At 41.9% G+C, this 19,009-nt stretch overlaps 1 protein-coding gene across 2 annotated transcripts in view; it reads right to left on the reverse strand.

Moving 5' to 3' along the window:
* TRPS1 (transcriptional repressor GATA binding 1) overlaps positions 1-19,009 on the reverse strand; it is a 352,014-nt gene that overhangs the window by 257,035 nt on the left and 75,970 nt on the right. The window lies entirely within an intron of this gene.

A 19,009-nucleotide genomic window follows, 5' to 3' on the forward strand; every position in this document is an offset into this window, starting at 1 on the left:
AGGGCTCATTCACACATCCGACTTTCACGTACGAGTGCTATACGCGATTTTCACAGATGGCACTCGTACCTGTGATAGTTTGTGGGGCCATTCACATGTCGATTATTTTCGCAAACCGAGATATCTGTAGAAAATCGTGGAGACATGTCCCATTTTGATCCGAGGGTTGCTTAAAATCGGCAATGCCAGCCAATGGGTCTGTGAAAAAATTTAAAATATTCAGGGACTGTCAAAATGTAGACACCAAGTAACAGAAAAACTGGTGAAACTCGGACCACACTCTGATCAAAGTCTGAGCAGGATAATTGGATCATTTTTCTTGAACGTGAAAAAAATCGGACATGTAAATGAGCCTTCAATCTGCAAAAAAAAAAGGCAGACATATGAACAGCCACATTAGACCAAAAAAAGCATGTATATTGCTATAGATTCTAATAAGTGAAGATTTTCAATGAATAATCTACTACTTTTATTATGAATACCTGATAGGGTTTTCAGAAACCAAACCCATTCTCTAATTAAAAGAGTTGTATTAATTTTTATTTCATAAAATAAATAGTGTGCATGAAAATAAGCAACTTTGTAATGTATTGTATCAGAAAAATTAGCTTTTTTCTCCACCAACACTGATTATTCGCTCTCAAAATTCTCAAGTCACAGGTAAAATCTGTACTCGGGGACTAGAGTAACTGGAGTAAAGGCACACGGAGGCATTACGCCACTCGTCAGATGCTCCTGATTCATGAAGAGGCTTGTACTCTTCATGAATCAGGAGCGTCTGACTCAATCATGCTACCTCATTAAGAGCAGAGAGAAAATTGATGGTCTTAATGAATCAGGGCCAGAATGTTACATTACTGAGGTAGGAAACCATAGTTGCGATTAAAAAGATTCTATGGAGAGTGAATGCGTAGGATGATGAGGGTGTAGGTATAGCTCATCCCTCTTCCTCATGGCTAAATAGAATCTGCATCCATGGTCCATGCCAGCTGTGGTGTTCCCCATACCAGATATCTTACTCTAGTTAGGGACTGGAGTAAAGGTACCTTCACACTAAGCGACTTTAGAACGATAACGATCCGTGACGTTGCAGCGTCCTGGATAGCGATATCGTTGTGTTTGACACGCAGCAGCGATCCGGATCCTGCTGTGAGATCGCTGGTCAGAGCTAGAAGGCCAGCACTATTTCGTCGCTGGATCTCCCGCTGACATCGCTGAATCGGCGTGTGTGACGCCGATCCAGCGATGTCTTCACTTGTAACCAGGGTAAACATCGGGTTACTAAGCGCAGAGCCGCGCTTAGTAACCCGATATTTACCATCGTTACCATTGTAAAAAAAAAAAAAAAAAAACACTACATACTTACATTCCGGTGTCTGTCTCGTCCCCCGGCGTCTGCTTCCCTGCACTCCTCCTGCATCCTGTGTCAGCGCCGGCCGGCCGTAAAGCAGAGCACAGCGGTGACATCACCGCTCTGCTTTATGGCCGGCGCTTACACAGGATGCAGGAGGAGTGCACGGAAGCAGACGCCAGGAACGTAACAGGCACCGGAATGCGAGTATGTGTTTTGGTTTTTTTTTTACATTTACAATGGTAACCAGGGTAAACATCGGGTTACTAAGCGCGGCCCTGCGCTTAGTAACCCGATGTTTACCATGGTTACCCGGGGACTTCGGCATCATTGGTCGCTGGAGAGCGGTCTGTGTGACAGCTCTCCAGCGACCAAACAGCGACGCTGCAGCGATCGGCATCGTTGTCTATATCGCTGCAGCGTCGCTTAATGTGAAGGGGCCTTAAGATATCTCACATAGGGAACACCACAGCTTGCCATAAATTAGATGAGTTGTGTTGTCACGCCCCCATCGAGCCCTCGACCCAGTGTAGCTGGTACTAACTGGCGGGAAAACCCAAAAAGTCGTCACGACAGGGCAACCTGTTAAATATATGTAGAGTATAAGGAGTTTAGCTGCTGTCCGTCACCACCGATAGCGGTTTATCTCCTCTGTGAACGGAAGGATTGGACATGCTGAAATCAAATTGCCCAATCTTTCCCTTTCCCAAAAACAGCACTCTGGGTAGACTTGGAAGGATCCCCTACACAGTAAATGGTCAGTGGGTTTGGCTAATAATAATAGATTTTACTATGGGCAGCTCTACAGTCCTGGTGAATTTATTAAAACTTCTACTAAAATAAACCTGCCTTTCAATCTATTCATAGAAACTATATCCAAACACAGTGCCTATGCTAAAGAAATGGATAATATCATTTTCATAAGACAGATTGCATAAACAAACTGAACAGCTAATGAAATTTACAAGTGAAAGACGTAACTATGTTCAAAGGGCTGAAGACTAGGCTTTGATAATCCATTAGCCAAATGGCAATGTTTTGTGGCAGTTTATGGCATATACTTTTCTGAGCAATGGAAAGTACTATAGAGCTGGAGAGGCTTCATGATCTCACTGCATCCCTAGCACAAATGTCAAGATACTCCATCAGGCAGCCTCCATCCATCTCATTCTTTTAATTTGATGAATGCCAGTAGGACACGGAGGCAGACGTTGAATCGGAAGCAGGACAGGAACAGCCTGATCAGTGTAAAGGCTGTCATGGATGACGTATAGCACTATACCAAAACATGACCTTCATTAATAGGCAAACAATAGTGAGGAAGCGTTCTCGTCTTGTTTCTTTGTGTATACATACAGTTGTGACACATTCTCCCAATTGTTCATTCCTCCTTAAATAGACTCTTTTAGAACTATTTTTTATTACCGGTTGCTCATAGAGTATCCTGCAAAAGTTTTAGGCAGGTGTAGAAAATATGCCGCAAACTAAAAAATGCTTTAAAAAATTAGAAGTGTTAATAGGTTATTTTTATGATTTAACAAAATAAAAAGTGAATAAACAAAGAAATCTAAGTGAAAACATCTCGGCTGCAGGAAAATGGCCGTTGCGATCTCCATCTGCGCACGCGCGGCATCCCGCGGCCATTTTCCTGAAGTCCCGGGAAGCCGAGAAGAACCATCTGCGCACGCGCGGCCTCACAAAGATGGCCGCGCCCACCAATGAATGGCTGAATAGCGCAGATCGCGCTATTTTCCTTGAAGCTGCGCAGTGGATTCGCCACTTGGACATGCGCACACCACTACGCCACCAACGGAGATCTGGGGGAAGAAACAGCGCTGTCACCACGCCCATATGACCTGACCAGCGTGAGTGACAGCCCAAAACGGCGACTTTACAAAGGTATTTCGGCAGCATAGGTGGGGAATAAAGGCTCCAAAATACACTAATGTAAAGCCCAGCTCTGCCCCTATTTAACGCTATTTTTAGCTCTTCTTGAAAAAACGGGGTGACAGGTTCCCTTTAAATGAAAAAACAGAAAAAGAATTGTCCTAAAGAAAAATTGGATATAATTCCACACCAAACATAAAAAAGGGGGTGGACAAAAGTATTGACACTGTTCGAAAAATCATGTGATACTTCTCTAATTTGTGTAATTAACAGCACCTGTAACTTACCTGTGGCACCTAACAGGTGTTGGCAATAACTAAATCACACTTGCAGCCACTTGACATGGATTAAAGTTGACTCAACCTATGTCCTGTGTCCTTGTGTGTACCACATTGAGCATGGAGAAAAGAAAGAAGACCAAAGAACTGTCTGAGGACTTGAGAAACCAAATTGTGAGGAAGCATGAGCAATCTCAAGGCTACAAGTCCATCTCCAAAGACCTGAATGTTCCTGTGTCTACCGTGCGCAGTGTCATCAAGAAGTTTTAAGCCCATGGCACTGTGGCTAACCTCCCTAGATGTTAACGGAAAAGAAAAATTGACAAGAGATTTCAACGCAAGATTGTGCGGATGTTGGATAAAGAACCTAGACTAACATCCAAACAAGTTCAAGCTGCCCTGCAGTCCGAGGGTACAACAGTGTCAACCCGTACTATCCGTCGGCGTCTGAATGAAAAGGGACTGTATGGTAGGAGACCCAGGAAGACCCCACTTATTACCCCAAGACATAAAAAAGCCAGGCTGAAGTTTGCTAAAACTTACCTGAAAAAGCCTAAAACATTTTGGGAGAATGTTCTCTGGTCAGATGAGACAAAAGTAGAGCTTTTGGGGAAAGACATCAACACAGAGTTGAAAAAAAGAGGCATTCAAAGAAAAGAACACGGTCCCTACAGTCAAACATGGCGGAGGTTCCCTGATGTTTTGGGATTGCTTTGCTGCCTCTGGCACTGGACTGCTTGACCGTGTGCATGGCATTATGAAGTCTGAAGACTACCAACAAATTTTGCAGCATAATGTAGGGCCCAGTGTGAGAAAGCTGGGTCTCCCTCAGAGGTCATGGGTCTTCCAGCAGGACAATGACCCAAAACACACTTCAAAAAGCACTAGAAAATGGTTTGAGAGAAAGCACTGGAGACTTCTAAGGTGGCCAGCAATGAGTCCAGACCTGAATCCCATAGAACACCTGTGGAGAGATCTAAAAATGGCAGTTTGGAGAAGGCACTCTTCAAATATCAGGGACCTGGAGCAGTTTGCCAAAGAAGAATGGTCTAAAATTCCAGCAGAGCATTGTAAGAAACTCATTGATGGTTACCGGAAGCGGTTGGTCGTAGTTATTTTGGCTAAAGGTTGTGCATCCAAGTATTAGGCTGAGGGTGCCAATACTTTTGTCTGGCCCATTTTTGGAGTTTTGTGTAAAATGATCAATGTTTTGCTTTTTGCTTCATTCTCTTTTGTGTTTTTTCATTCAAGACAAATTAAATGAAGATAATACCAAATAATTTGTGTTTTCAATCATTTTCAGGAAGAAAATGAGTATTATCTGACTGAATTGCAGGGGTGTCAATACTTTTGGCCATGACTGTACATATCTACAAGTTCTGTAGGCTCCATACAAGATGGACAGTTTACACAACCATAATATAGAGGTACATAATGTATACAGGTGTCAAGAATCTGCATTATTTTTAAATATGTATACAAATAAAATTTTCCATTTCAGCACATAAATATGTATTCCCTTCTACTATGATGAAATATAATGAAACAGACAAAACTGCATTGACTTAATCCTGAGCTTTCAGTGGTATCTACGGTTTAATCTGGTGAATCATCTCTACCAGCTCGGCCTTTAATCTAAAAGTTAAAAACACTAAAAATCACAAAGAAGTTGGTGTAGTCTACATAAAATAAAATCATTCTAAATATATTTAAATGCTTCCAATGGAAGAGGCAACACAAATTTATATGATTTAATAACTGGACCAGTAGGCCTCAACTTAATTTTTCTAAATAAAAAAGTCCAGGTGGGGGTTCCAGAGTACATGTAAGATCCCAAAACTGAATATTTATTCATAATTTGAGCTTCAGCATTTTTACATTAATTTTTAATAATTTGTACAGCTGATATGTGCGCGCAATGAGCGCGAGCGGAATCGCGATCGGCTCGCGCCAATTAACTAGTTAAATGCCGCCGTCAAACGCTGACAGCGGCATTTAACTAGAGCTCCCGGCCGCGCGGCCGGAGCTGCTTGCACCGCTGACCCCCTTCACATGATCGGGGGTCAGCGGTGCATTGCCATAACAACCAGAGGTCTCCTTGAGACCTCTATGGCTGTTGATGGCCGTTTGCTTTGATCGCCACCCTGTGGTTGGCGTTCAAAGTACACCTGCCTTTCTGCTACATAGAGGTGATCTGTACTTCACCTCTATGTAGCAGAGCCGATCGTGTAGTGCATGCTTCTAGCCTCCTATGGAGGCTATTGAAGCATGCCAAAATGTAAAAAAAAAAAAAAGTGTTTAAAAATATTTAAAAAAAATAAAAAAATATATAAAAGTTCAAATCACCCCCCTCTCGCCCCAATCAAAATAAAACAATAAAAAAAAAAAAATCAAAAATACACATATTTGGTATCGCCGCGTTCAGAATCACCCGATCTATCAACAAAAACAAAGGATTAACTTGATCGCTAAATGGCGCAGCGAAAAAAAAAATCAAAACGCCAAAATTACATTTTTTTGGTCGCCGCAACATTGCATTAAAATGCAATAACAGGCGATCAAAAGAACGTATCTGCACCAAAATGGTATCATTAAAACCGTCAGCTCGGCACGCAAAAAATAAGCCCTCACCTGACCCCAGATCACAAAAATTGGAGACGCTACGGGTATCAGAAAATCGTGCAGTTTTTTTTTTTTGTTTTTTTTTAGCAAACTTTGGAATTTTTTTTTTACCACTTAGATAAAAAATAACCTAGACATGTTAGGTGTCTATGAACTTGTAATGACCTGGATAATCATAATGGCAGGTCAGTTGTAGCATTTGGTGAACCTAGCAAAAAAGCCAAACAAAAAAACAAGTGTGATATTGCACTTTTTTTGCAATTTCATCAAACTTGGATTTTTTTTCCCCATTTTCTAGTACACGACATGGTAAAATCAATGATGTCGTTCAAAATTACAACTCGTCCCTCAAAAAATAAGCCCTCACATGGCCATATTGACGGAAAAATAAAAAAGTTATGGCTCTGGGAAGGAGGGGAGTTTAAAACGAAAAAAGCTCCGAAGGGGTTAATCCTGCCTTCTCTGGAAGCATTGGTGTCACGACCTCCTGGGAGATCTGGGGTTAGAAAATCACTACAGATTGTGAATCACAGATCTTCCTTTTAGCCGTTGTGTTTGTGATTCATATTAAATGGATTTTGTTTCCTTTGGTGCTGAAGAGGATAACGGCCCTTACTATGCTGGTTAGAAATGTAGAGCTCCAGCTCACAGCTGTTCCTGACCTGGTCATTTCCTCTCCCTATAAAACCTGGTTTGACCTTCTCTTCCTTGCCAGAGAAAGCTTTGCTTGTAACTCCTTGGAGACACTGTGCTAAATTGGAGATCGTTGTTGCTACTGGAAATTGTTGCGTGCTGTTTTTGGGTGTATGCTTTCCTCATTGTCCTATTTCCATTTGGTTGGTATATTCCTACCCTTTCCTATATAACTCTCTACCTATGGTGAGTGTTTGTATGTTTCTTGCTTTCTGTTATCCCTGTCTGTCTTGTGTGTTGTCCCAGGGGCTCCTCGAGAAGGGAGAGGGGACAGCGTAGGGAATAACAGGAGAACAGTAAGACCGGTGGCCCAAACCTCCTCACCTTTAGAGGTACCTTTGGGAGCAGGGATAGCCAAGTCACCAGTCCTAGGGGCGGTTCAGGACCCCACTTTCCTGATCACGAACAGTCACGGAGTGACAATTGGTCACATACATGAAATAAAAGTATTGTGTACTCATTAAAGTGAACAGAATTATGGTCATGCATTAACACTACTGTAGTTCAGGAGACTTTGTGACCTTTTTTTCTTGGTATTAGGGGTTTCTAGCGGTCCCAGAAATCAGATCCGCACAATTTTTGGATTTTTTTTACCTTCTCGTGAATAGGTGATATTGTTCATGACATAGCCCAAAAACTTGACAAAAATTGCAAACTATCTATGCGTGAAAAAATGGATATTATTTCTACTGGAAAAAAATTGTAATGAAGTCCACGCTATCTGATGAAGTACCGTACTTAAAACAATACAGACTGTCCTCTGATCCCATTTTAGAGTGTTTGATGGTTGACCATGTGGCTACAGCTGCCATCTTTGACTCTCCAGCATTTATCACATAGATAGAAAAGAGCATTATAAGTTGCAGACTTGTAGAATACTTTCCTGGAGAGATTATCACAATCATTTTTCAAGTAGACATATTATGTAAACAGAAGCACATTTGGGAAAATTTTATATTAAGGAGGTTTTCAGCAATAGAGCCGTAAGCTGGATCGTCATTTAAGGCAGAATGTTGCAGACCATTAAGGGCCATGCAAAAAAAAGAACAGAAAGATAACAGTTTTCTTAGAAGCCAGGAATTATTATTTTTTCCCCCCAAGTAAAGAGTTTCACAAGAAAAATAATATCTCATTTTTTAATATTAGTTGACCCCATACTTTATTGTAATGCGGCTCTTAGCACTATTAATAATTATTAGTACTCAATTAGCATTTATATTCTATACAGAGCTGGCTTTGAAGTTCACGACACTCTCTAAAAGTTTCCGCAGGTATTTACAAAAATTAATTACACCTATTTATCAAGTGGGGAGAATGTCAGTTTTGTTGTTAAATATGAAAAATCTCCCTCTAAATGTCAGCCAGGCGGCTTCTCGTAAACAATGTTTTAAAATGCATGATTATGCGTGGGGCTGCTAATTAGAGGGACGCCAGAACGTCAAGGGAATTTTGTTCAAAAAAAGCTCCACTTTTCACACATGGAAAAAAGTTTAATTATAGTGAAAACTGAGGGAAAAAAATTTAAATGTCAGCGCAAAAAGTTTACTTCTACTGGTCTGACTTGTTTTTACAAAATCAAAGGTCACGAATTATTGGTGAACACAAAGTAGAGAAGAACAAAAATCATCTGCAGTGAAAAAATAAATAGACCTTATTTTATAATTTTTATTTAAGAATGGAAGCAAAAAAGTGGTGTCAAGTAACCATAAGGATCCCTACAATGAGGCTCACTGCAGAGCAGAAGGTGAGAATGATGACGATTTCTTGTGACGTTGGCACCTGTTAAGGGATGGGATAAGTAAGATGGTAAGTGAACAGTCAGTTCTTGAAGTTGATGTCTTAAAAGCAAGAAAAATGGGCAACCGTAAGGATAGGATAGTGATAAGAGCCAATTTGTGATGGCTAGACAACAGGGCAAGGATATTTCCAAGTTGCAGGTTATTTATGGCCTTTCCAGTGTCAAGTGGTTAGTACTAGTCAAAGAAAGGGTCAGGAACTGGGTTGCCCAGAGTCAATAATGCATGGAGAAGTGAAGGCTCGCCTATCCAGTAAGTTCCAACAAAACACTACTACACAACAGATTTCTTAAAAAAACAAAAACAACATGCTGTCAAAATACTAAAGTACGGTGTAACTCAGCAATCGACATAGACAACATGCTGTCAAAATACTAAAGTACGGTGTAACTCAGCGTTCGACATAGAGATGACCAATTGCCTATGAATCCTGTCCAAAACCATAAGAACCTACGATGGGCATATCATCGGAACTAAATAGAAGAAATAATATATTCCCTGGACAACCCTTTAAATTAAATTCATGATTAAAAAGTATTGAAAAATATCTGCCCCTAATATTCCTATAGTCCACAAATTTGAAGACCTGAGATTCTGAAAGTCATTTCTGTACATAATTAGGTGATGGCATCAGTTAGTTGTTGGACACGGGAGATTGTTGGACACGGGAGCTCGTCGGACACGGGAGCTTGTCGGACACGGGAGCTTGTCGGACACGGGAGCTTGTCGGACACGGGAGCTTGTCGGACAGGGGAGCTTGTCGGACACGGGAGCTTGTCGGACACGGGAGCTTGTCGGACACGGGAGCTTATTGGACACGGGTTTTAGTAAACAGTTTTTTTTTACCCTGTGGACTACAGTGCAAATGCTTGGGACTGATGGGGCTTAGTGAGAGATAAGAAATGAGTCGTGGTGGCTGATAGAGATATGGTAAAATAGGACTGGAAACTGATGTGGTATAAAGTCAACACTTTCTCAGGCTTATGTGATGAGAATTGCACTGCTGTTTGACACTAATGAGTCATGCAAACAGTATCTTTCATATTGAATGTGGTTATCCACCATAAATAATCACTTCCTTTACTAATGCAGCTGAATTTGCAAATTTCAGAGACATTTCTTTCACAGCATTTGTGACCTATACTTTTTGTTTATTACATAAAATAATTGTTTTGTTGTTTTTTTTTTACATTTGCTTTTTACGGTTACACTCATAACCTATGATAACCTATAAAAGAAAATTCACTTGTTTTTAACCAGCACTACCACATATAAAAGAGAAAAAGAAAAAAAAACAGACTGACATCTTGACTAATCATAATTTGGTGACTTCTCAGCTTCCAATCCTATAGACTAAAATCATAGGCCTAATAAAAGACATGAGCTAAGCAATAATGATAGAAACCACATTATAGGCTCCAGTAAATGCAGAATACTGATGCCGGCCATACATAGCCTACGTTTATGACTTTGTATCATGACCGGGTAGTAAATGAGATCATGCAGGATCTGATGGAACAACCCCTTTTCATAAAGTTTTGGGACATCTTAACGAGAGAGGGAAGTTACTGCAAAGAGCATCTTCTGCACTAGACTAATTGGCCATGAATGGACGTCCAATTGGGAAATGGGTCACCAATATCGGAGTGTTTTAGCATTTCGATCCACAGTGATCAACTGACTGCCAGGGCAGCAACCATTTATGTAATGAGTTGGCAACTTATTAAAAGATATTATGGAAAATCTCGGCTTACTTTACCCAATTTATTATATATTTTATGAGGGGGAGTCAGTCCATTTTATACAGACTCGGATTCCACCAAAATGAACTCTGACTGTGACTCCGACTCCACAGCTCTGGTTAGACTACACAGATACACTGCTATGAAGCCTCAGTTCATAGAGAAGAACTAAGCCAGGATGTTTTTAGACTTTCAAGGTAAATATTTTACAGTAAGAGGTACGCCAAGTTAACTTTTCATTTATTCTTCATCTAGTTGGCATGGCTGGTGGCCAGATAGTTATAAGCCCACCTAACAGACATTAAGGAAACAGGTGCAATCCAGTGAGAATGAGGTTCCTTTTCATTAAAATTAATTTTTTAATTGATCCATTAGTAAAAAAAATTAATACTGATGTGTACCACAAGGAAATTTTCTCACACTTTACAGCATAATACAAATAAAGCAGAGTTTCTACCAATGCGTTTAGTGCGGGAATGGATGTGGAGAAGCCAGTCTGTCAGGTGAGCTGCCCATCTTACTTTTCTTGCATAACAGACATTTAGGCTAAAAATACTAATGGTGATAAAATATAAATTTTCAGAGTTTTTGTCGAAATAAGTTCTTAAAAGTTAGTAGATGAATGCATTTTGTCTTTAACATCTGATTATTCTTCAAAATAACAGCTCGTAAGTAAAGTAAATGACAAATCCAAGTTTTTCTAAGGTTCTGGGGTGTTCACAAGAAGGATCAACTTTGATTAATAATGATCACGCAATTAACTAGTTGTATTCTATATTCCACATTGCAAAAACTATAAAATTAGTTACAGTAGAAATGAAAATGATTTTAAATTACTGAGGAAGATTTTAAACCAACTTAAAAAGATGCCACATTGTAACATCAGATATCAGCGAGTCGGTGAAACAGATCTGTGTTTTTATCTTGCATAAAACAAAAGCAAAAGCAAATTATTTTCAGGTGTCTCCGGTGGGCAAATTCAAAAGTTCCAAAATCGGAAAGATATTTCTAATAAGACCAGATACACCATACGGAGCAAGAACATTAAAAAAAAAGTTACAGTGCGCTGGTCCAGCGGCCACACTAGTAGTCAATGGCCACAGAGCCAAAGCTCTGCGTACTGTCTGAAACTTGACTGCCTTCTTGGCACCTCTTCTCATTGGTAGACCTGATGTGATGTCATCGTTGTGGTGTGATACAAGCATGACATTGCAATGGGCCTACAAAGAAGAGGCACCAAGGATGCTGGCACATACGAAGAGATTTGCAGGGCTTTGGTCCGATGGTCTAGACTACCGTGGACTGCTGTAGGGTCCTGCAATTTTTTTGGCTCAACTAAGTAACAGGAAAAATGAATATACTATACTCAGAGAACGTCCTACTTCATATTTGCATGACCACACTCTTTGAAGAGCACAATATACACAAACTCTTATCTAATCTCATGTCAAAGAACTGATTTAGTAAAACAGAGATTTCCCCTTTATTCTTCATTTGAAAAACTCACTTGATTTAAATCTTATTTTTTGGAATGCTAGTGCTACCATTGACACAATAAACAATTGTGATGAAGAATAATGATAACTCACGTAGCGTAAAGGGAGAACAAGAACGAATGTTAAAGTAGATACTGAATGTCATTGTTATTGCTTGTTAAATACCTACATAAAATTTCCAAGAAAATTTCAAAATTTTCCAAGAAGTTCTCCACGTACCTTCAAATAACATGACAGACGTATGTCCTGTGTTTGGGACATTTCATCTTTTTATTCTCAAGATTTTCAAATACTAATTATATTACACTCATTTCCCTTCTCATGTTATTATATAGGAGGTATACACACCTCACCGATTAGCTGCATTTACTGCTGATTCAACCTCATGATAAAACAAACAATTATTTCCAAAATGTGCACTGACTTGAACACCATTAGAGGACCACATACTAAACTTTAGTAGCGTCAAAAAAAAATATCGTAGTTACTTACCGATAACGGTATTTCTCTGAACCCATGACGGCACTAACGAGAGGGATCCGCCCTCAGGGACAGGAAACCCACAGGTTAAAAAGGCGGGACCTCTCCTCCACCTCAGTTGGTTTACAGAGCCTTGCAGGGAATTTCTGCTGTAACTTAATTGGTTATTTTTACACAACAAAATATAACTGTATAACTTATATAAGCTCCTCTATATATATATATATATATACACTTTTTTTTTTTTTTTTTTATGCACACCTCGTGACTTAATTTATAAGTAGTGTGGACACCCATACGTGAAGGGAGGGAATATACAGGTGCCGTCATGGGTTCAGAGAAATACCGTTATCGGTAAGTAACTACGATATTCTCTTACCCCATGACGGCACTAACGAGAGAATTTCAAAGAATGAAAATTTTAGGGTGGGACTACTGCCTCAAGAACTCTCCTACCAAAAGTTAAGTCTGAGGGAGAGGATAGATTAAGCTGATAGTGCTTGAAGAATGTAGAGGGGGAAGACCAAGTGGCTGCTCTACATATTTGATCTATTGATGCTCCACCACGTTCAGCCCAAGAGGTTGCCACCGACCTGGTTGAATGAGCCTTAACTGTGTCTGGAACTTTTTCCCCGGATGAGGTATATGACATCTTGATGGCATCTCTTACCCACCTCGCCAACGTGGCTTTCGATGCCTTGTGACCCTTATTTGGTCCCTGAAAGCAGACAAACAGAGCCCTCCCTTTCCTACACTCCCTTGTGGCTGATAGATAGTGTGTTAGACATCTCTTTACATCTAGAGTGTGTAGAGCCTCCTCTTTTTTGTTTTTTGGATTGGGGCAAAAAGATGGTAACGCTATCTCTTGAGATCTGTGGAATTTTGACGCCACTTTGGGAAGGTAAGAAGGGTCAGTTTTGAGGATTACTCTGTCATCTAATATTTGTGTTAGAGGTGGGTAGGCTGATAAGGCCTGCAGATCACTAATCCTGCGAGCTGAGGTTAGGGCCACCAATAAACAGGTTTTCCAAGATATTATTTTTAGTGAAGCCTGAGATAAAGGTTCGAACGGCGCTTTAGTTAGTGCTGAAAGGACTAAGTTCAGGTCCCAGGGAGGAGCGGTGAGATGTATAACTGGTCTGGACCTAGTAGATGCTCTAATAAATCTTTTTACCCAGTGATTCCCCGCCAAATCCTGGTTGTAAAGGGCACCCAATGCTGCAATCTGAACCTTCAGCGTGTTTGTTGCTAGGCCTTTCTCTAAACCTTTTTGAAGAAATTCTAAGATTTCCTGAATTGGCATCTGATTTGATAGGATAACTCCTGACGTGGAGAGGAACTTTTTCCAGACTTTGCCGTAGGCTCTGGTAGTTATAGGTTTTCTACTGGCCAGCAGGGTAGAAATTAAATTTGAAGAAAACCCCCTTTTTGTTAACAGTTCCCTTTCAAAAGCCAGGCCGTCATGTGCAAACTTTTTATTTGAGGGTGATTCACTGGCCCTTGATGCAGAAGGTCTGGGATATCTGGGAGTACCCATGGATCCGCTATGGACATTAGGCGTAGCCATGGGAACCATACTCTTTTCGGCCAGAACGGAGCTATCAGTATCACTTTGGCTCTGTCTTCCCTGATTTTCTTCAAGACTAAGGGAATTAGAGCTATCGGAGGAAACACATAAGCTAGATGGAATTTCCATGGAATTAACAACGCGTCTATGGCCACTGGACTCCCCCGAGGATCTATCGAGCAGAAGGCCTCCGTTTTCCGATTTTGATTGTTTGCAAATAGATCTATATCCGGGGCCCCCCAAAGATCCACTATGCGTTTGAATATACTTGTATTTAACTCCCATTCCCCCTGTTTTAATTGGGTTCTGCTTAGAAAATCTGCAGTTTGATTTTCTGACCCTTTTATGTGAAGGGCTGTCAGGGAGGACAAGTTGGCTTCTGCTTGTGACATGATGAAATTTGTCACTTTCATTAGGGATTGAGACCTCGTCCCTCCCTGATGGTTTAAATATGCTACTACCACCCTGTTGTCCGTCAGTAGTCTCACGTGGTGGGAACGGAGGGAAGTTAAAAAATGATTGATGGCGTACTGAACTGCTAAAAGCTCCTTCATGTTTGAAGTAAGGTCTTTTTCTTCTACTGACCAAGGACCTTGGGCAATTTGCCTGTTTAGGTGGGCCCCCCACCCCCAAGGGCTTGCGTCTGTGGTCAGGATTATCGAGACCGGCCATACCCATGGAACCCCCCTCCTGAGATTGGACGGGTCTGTCCACCAAGCTAAGGAAGTTTTTGTCCGAGAGGATATTTTTAATTGCTTTTCTAAATTTCCTCCTGCGTGGGATACCGCCTCTAGTATTTCCCACTGGAGATCTCTCGAGTGGCTCTGAGCCCACTGTACCGCTGGGATACAGGATGTCATTGATCCCAGTATGGACATGGCTCTCCTTAGAGAGATCAGAGGAGAGATACTCAACTGATTCACTAGATGTATCATGTTGGATACTTTTTCTTCTGGCAGACGACACTCTTGCTTTGTTGAGTCTATTAATATCCCCAAGTACAACTGTACTTGAGATGGGATAAGCCTGGATTTTTCCAGGTTCAGAAACCATCCTAGATTCGATAGGGCTACCATCACTCTGTTTAGTTGCTGGCTGCAATGTAGAGAGGAACTGCCCATCACTAGGAGGTCGTCCAGATAAGGCACAATCAATATGTTTTGTTCCCTTATATGGGCCATTACTTCCGCCATTAATTTTGTGAATACTCTCGGGGCAATGGCTAGACCAAACGGAAGAGCCTTGTATTGGTAATGTTTCAGTTCCCCTTGTATCATTACTGCAACCCTGAGATATTTCCGGAAATCCGGATGGATTGGCACATGATAGTATGCGTCCTTTAAGTCTATAACAGTCATGAAACAAGACGGGATAAGGGATCTGACACATGATTTTATTGTCTCCATTTTGAATTTTTCTATTACCAGGTATCTGTTTAGTTGTTTCAAATTTATAATTACTCTGAAAGTTCCGTCCGGTTTTGTTCGAAGAAAGAGCGGAGAATAAAACCCCCTCGTCTCTTCCTGTTGTGGAACTTCCTGTAAGACTTTCTTCTCCAGAAGAGTGAGAACTTCTCTCTGGATGCTTAGCTGCTCGATCTCTGACTTTCTTCGTGGTGTGACCACAAACTGATTGTGTGGCATTGTGTGAAAGCTTAGTTTTAGGCCCGTCTTTATGATGTTTAGAGTCCAGGCACTTCCAGAAATTTTTTCCCAGGTTGGAAGAAAGTGGGTCAGTCTCCCTCCTACCTGGGGCACACCCTCATTGTGGCTGTTTTTTATTATCCGGCTTGTTGAACATGAAACCTCCTCTTTTGAATTTTCTGTCTTCCCACCCCTCCTTTTGATTTTTTGGGGGGCGTCTTTGTGTGAACCTCCTTCCTCGAAAGGGCCGCCTATAAGATTGATTTAGGAATCCCGGAAAGGCTTTCTTTTTATCAACCGCTTTTTCGAGGACATCGTCTAGGGTGGGACCGAACAAATATTCACCTTCACACGGAATGGAACACAACTTAGCTTTAGTTTGCAGGTCCCCCGGCCAGCACTTTAGCCATAATGCTCTCCTAGCCGCATTTGAGAAGGAAGCCGATCTTGCCGTCAGTCTAACTGAGTCTATTGAGGCATCTGCTAAATATGCAGCGGCCCCTCTCATCGCTGACACGGAGTCTAGTATAGACTCTCTCGGGGTTTTATTTTTTAATTGAGTCTCTAAATGATCCAGCCAGACCATTAGTGCTCTAGCTGTACACGTAGCAGCTATACCGGGTTTTAGCCCCCCGCTGGCGGCCTCCCAGGACCCTTTTAGGAAGACATCGGCCTTTTTATCCATAGGATCCTTGAGGGTCCCCATATCTTCAAAAGGCAGAGCGAACTTTTTAGAGGCTTTCGCGATGGCGACGTCTAATTTTGGCGCTTTTCCCCATGAGGCGCAGGCTGGGTCATCAAATGGGTATTTCCTTTTGGGTGTTAACAGTACTTTTTTGTCTGGTCTTTTCCACTCCTTTTTTATAAGGGCTTGAATTTTTTCATTTAATGGGAACACTCTGTACTTCTTTTGTTCCAGGCCACTAAACATAAGATCTTGTACAGATTTTTTGGAACGAGTGTCTGCCAGACCCATTGTCGCCCTAACCATTTTCACCAACGCATCCGTTTCATCTATTGGGAAACAGTTGCGACCGCTTTCTGAAGATGCGGAGGAGGATGATGAAGCTGTAGAGCTATCAGAATCCCCACTCGTACTATCTCCCTCGCTGGAGCTGTAATCTGGAGATTTTTCTTTATGTTTTCTTTTACGGTTTTTTACGCTTTTTAATGCGTCTGCTACTTGGGTTTTAATTAAATCTTTTAATTCAGATGTGAAACTTGGTGTCTCCTCATCAATGGTGTTCTTAATACATGGCGCACAGAGTTTTTTAACCCATGAATCCGGCAAATCTGCTGAACAAAGCGGGCATACTCTATGTTTACTTTTCCCCTGGCATTTCTTTCCCTAGGAAACAATAAACCCCTATTAGAATTTACACTTTCACGGAGGTCACTTACCCTCCTAATGTGAGGAAGATACCGGCTGTGGCTTTGAGGATGCCTCCTCCACTTGAACCACCGTCTCCCTCCTGGATCCACCAGAGCCTCTGCTACGCTGGGATCCTGAGCTGCTGCGCTGCGTGGGTTTTCTTGAGGAATGGCGCTCCTTCGGGTTCTTTGTCACAGGGGCCTGTGAAATTTCTTCCACCGACTGCTCTATTCCACTCATGGTGGTAATCTCTGAGCAGCGGTATACCCCTTTTTCTTCTGGATATATACTAATGGAGCGGCGCCAGGCAACTTCCGGTTTACCCAGAGGTGCCCTGCGCCGCCCCGGAAGTGACCCCCACGCCTGCGCAGTAAGTCGCCGAACCCCGCGCGCGCGCTCACTGTTTGCCGGCTCACAGGAGGGACGGAGCTTCCGCAGCCGCCGCTGCTCCCAGCGTTCTCCTGTCAGTGACCGGCGTCACCACTCCTGTGTGCCTTATGGATCGGTGGAGAAACCCTCCAGGTAGCCGCCGCTACCTATTGCCGATCATCCCTTTGAAAAGGAAGAGGCAGGCTTTCTCGGCATCCTCTTCACTGCCTCCCCTCTGCGCGCATCTACGAGGCCCGCCGACCCCGGATCGCGCCCTCAGGGAGGAATCCACCTGAGACCGTGGCAGGGCCCCCCGCTGCCTGAACTCGGCCTGATGGTCCCTGGACTCCTGGATGGTGAGTTGTGGGATCCCCGTCGGGGACAGGAAACCGAACTGAGGTGGAGGAGAGGTCCCGCCTTTTTAACCTGTGGGTTTCCTGTCCCTGAGGGCGGATCCCTCTCGTTAGTGCCGTCATGGGGTAAGAGAAAATCACCACTAATAAGAGTATACAATTTCTTCTGACTAACTCCACGATTACCTATGACAATATTAAAATAATAATCTGGAGAGAAAAAAATTGTGATAGATTAATTTAGTCTATTGTAAAAGGCTCCTTAACGCCTTAGGGTAAACCTATTTATGCAACCTAGAGAAAAATTAAATGTGATTACTTTCTTGACCTGCAGTTGAAAGCTGGTACCTCAATACATCATTGGTCTAGTAATGGTTAAAGACATCTAGGATGCCAGCATTCGAGTGAAGACCGGGGACGTTCGCACTGCCCTCGACCCGATTGCCATGAAGTACTGATAAGGATGAACCAGAATAGGGCAAACATTTTTGTTCATCTGATAAATCGAAGTCATCATTATATTACTCATCCTAACCCTACCTACGTCCTATTGATGAAAATTGTTAGATAGGGATGGGTTCCACCATTAAAAACCTCACATATCACCAGAAAGGAGAAGTTGAGCCTGTAGCCAGGATGGGTTTAAAGTAATGGCTGGTTATAAATGTTCTCCAATGTGCTTAGCTATCTTAGCATACTTAGTGAGATAGACTCTTTTTTAATTTAAATAGGGAACAATAGGGGGACAAGCCTGCTTTTCTGGCAATCTGTGGGTTTCTTAGTAGTGGGACCCACACTGATGCCAAAATTAAAGTATAGTTGTCATTACAGGAAAACTTGCAGTAGAATGCCTGTGACTGCCTCGTACTCCACCTCTATCTCCACAAACACAAAATTTTCAAAGCACCGTCATCTACTATCTCAGTAATGCGAACCTGTTTTCACTGAACACAGATTTTACCACTGAGTACAAAGTTTACACAGTGAAAGATCAGTCTAGGACAGGGGTGTCAAACTGCATTCCTCGAGGGCTGCAAACAGGTCATGTTTTCAGGATTTCCTTGCATTGCACAGGTGATAATTTAATCACTTGCAGAGAATGATTCCAGCACCTTGTGCAATGCTAAGGAAATCCTGAAAACATGACCTGTTTGCAGCCCTCGAGGAATGCAGTTTGACACCCCTGGTCTAGGAGGTGAAAGAAGCATATTCCTCTAATAAGATATATAAGTTTCTGAATTTCACGTGTACTATTGATTTATGGAAAAACAATAACTACACTTTAACACACCAAGTGAATAGGTGATAATGAATGTAGTCCAGATTATCACCTTTAAAGGGAACCTTTAATCGACGATGA

This window comes from Ranitomeya imitator, chromosome 6, assembly GCF_032444005.1.
Source record: "Ranitomeya imitator isolate aRanImi1 chromosome 6, aRanImi1.pri, whole genome shotgun sequence".
In the NCBI taxonomy this organism is placed as follows: Eukaryota; Metazoa; Chordata; class Amphibia; order Anura; family Dendrobatidae; genus Ranitomeya; species Ranitomeya imitator.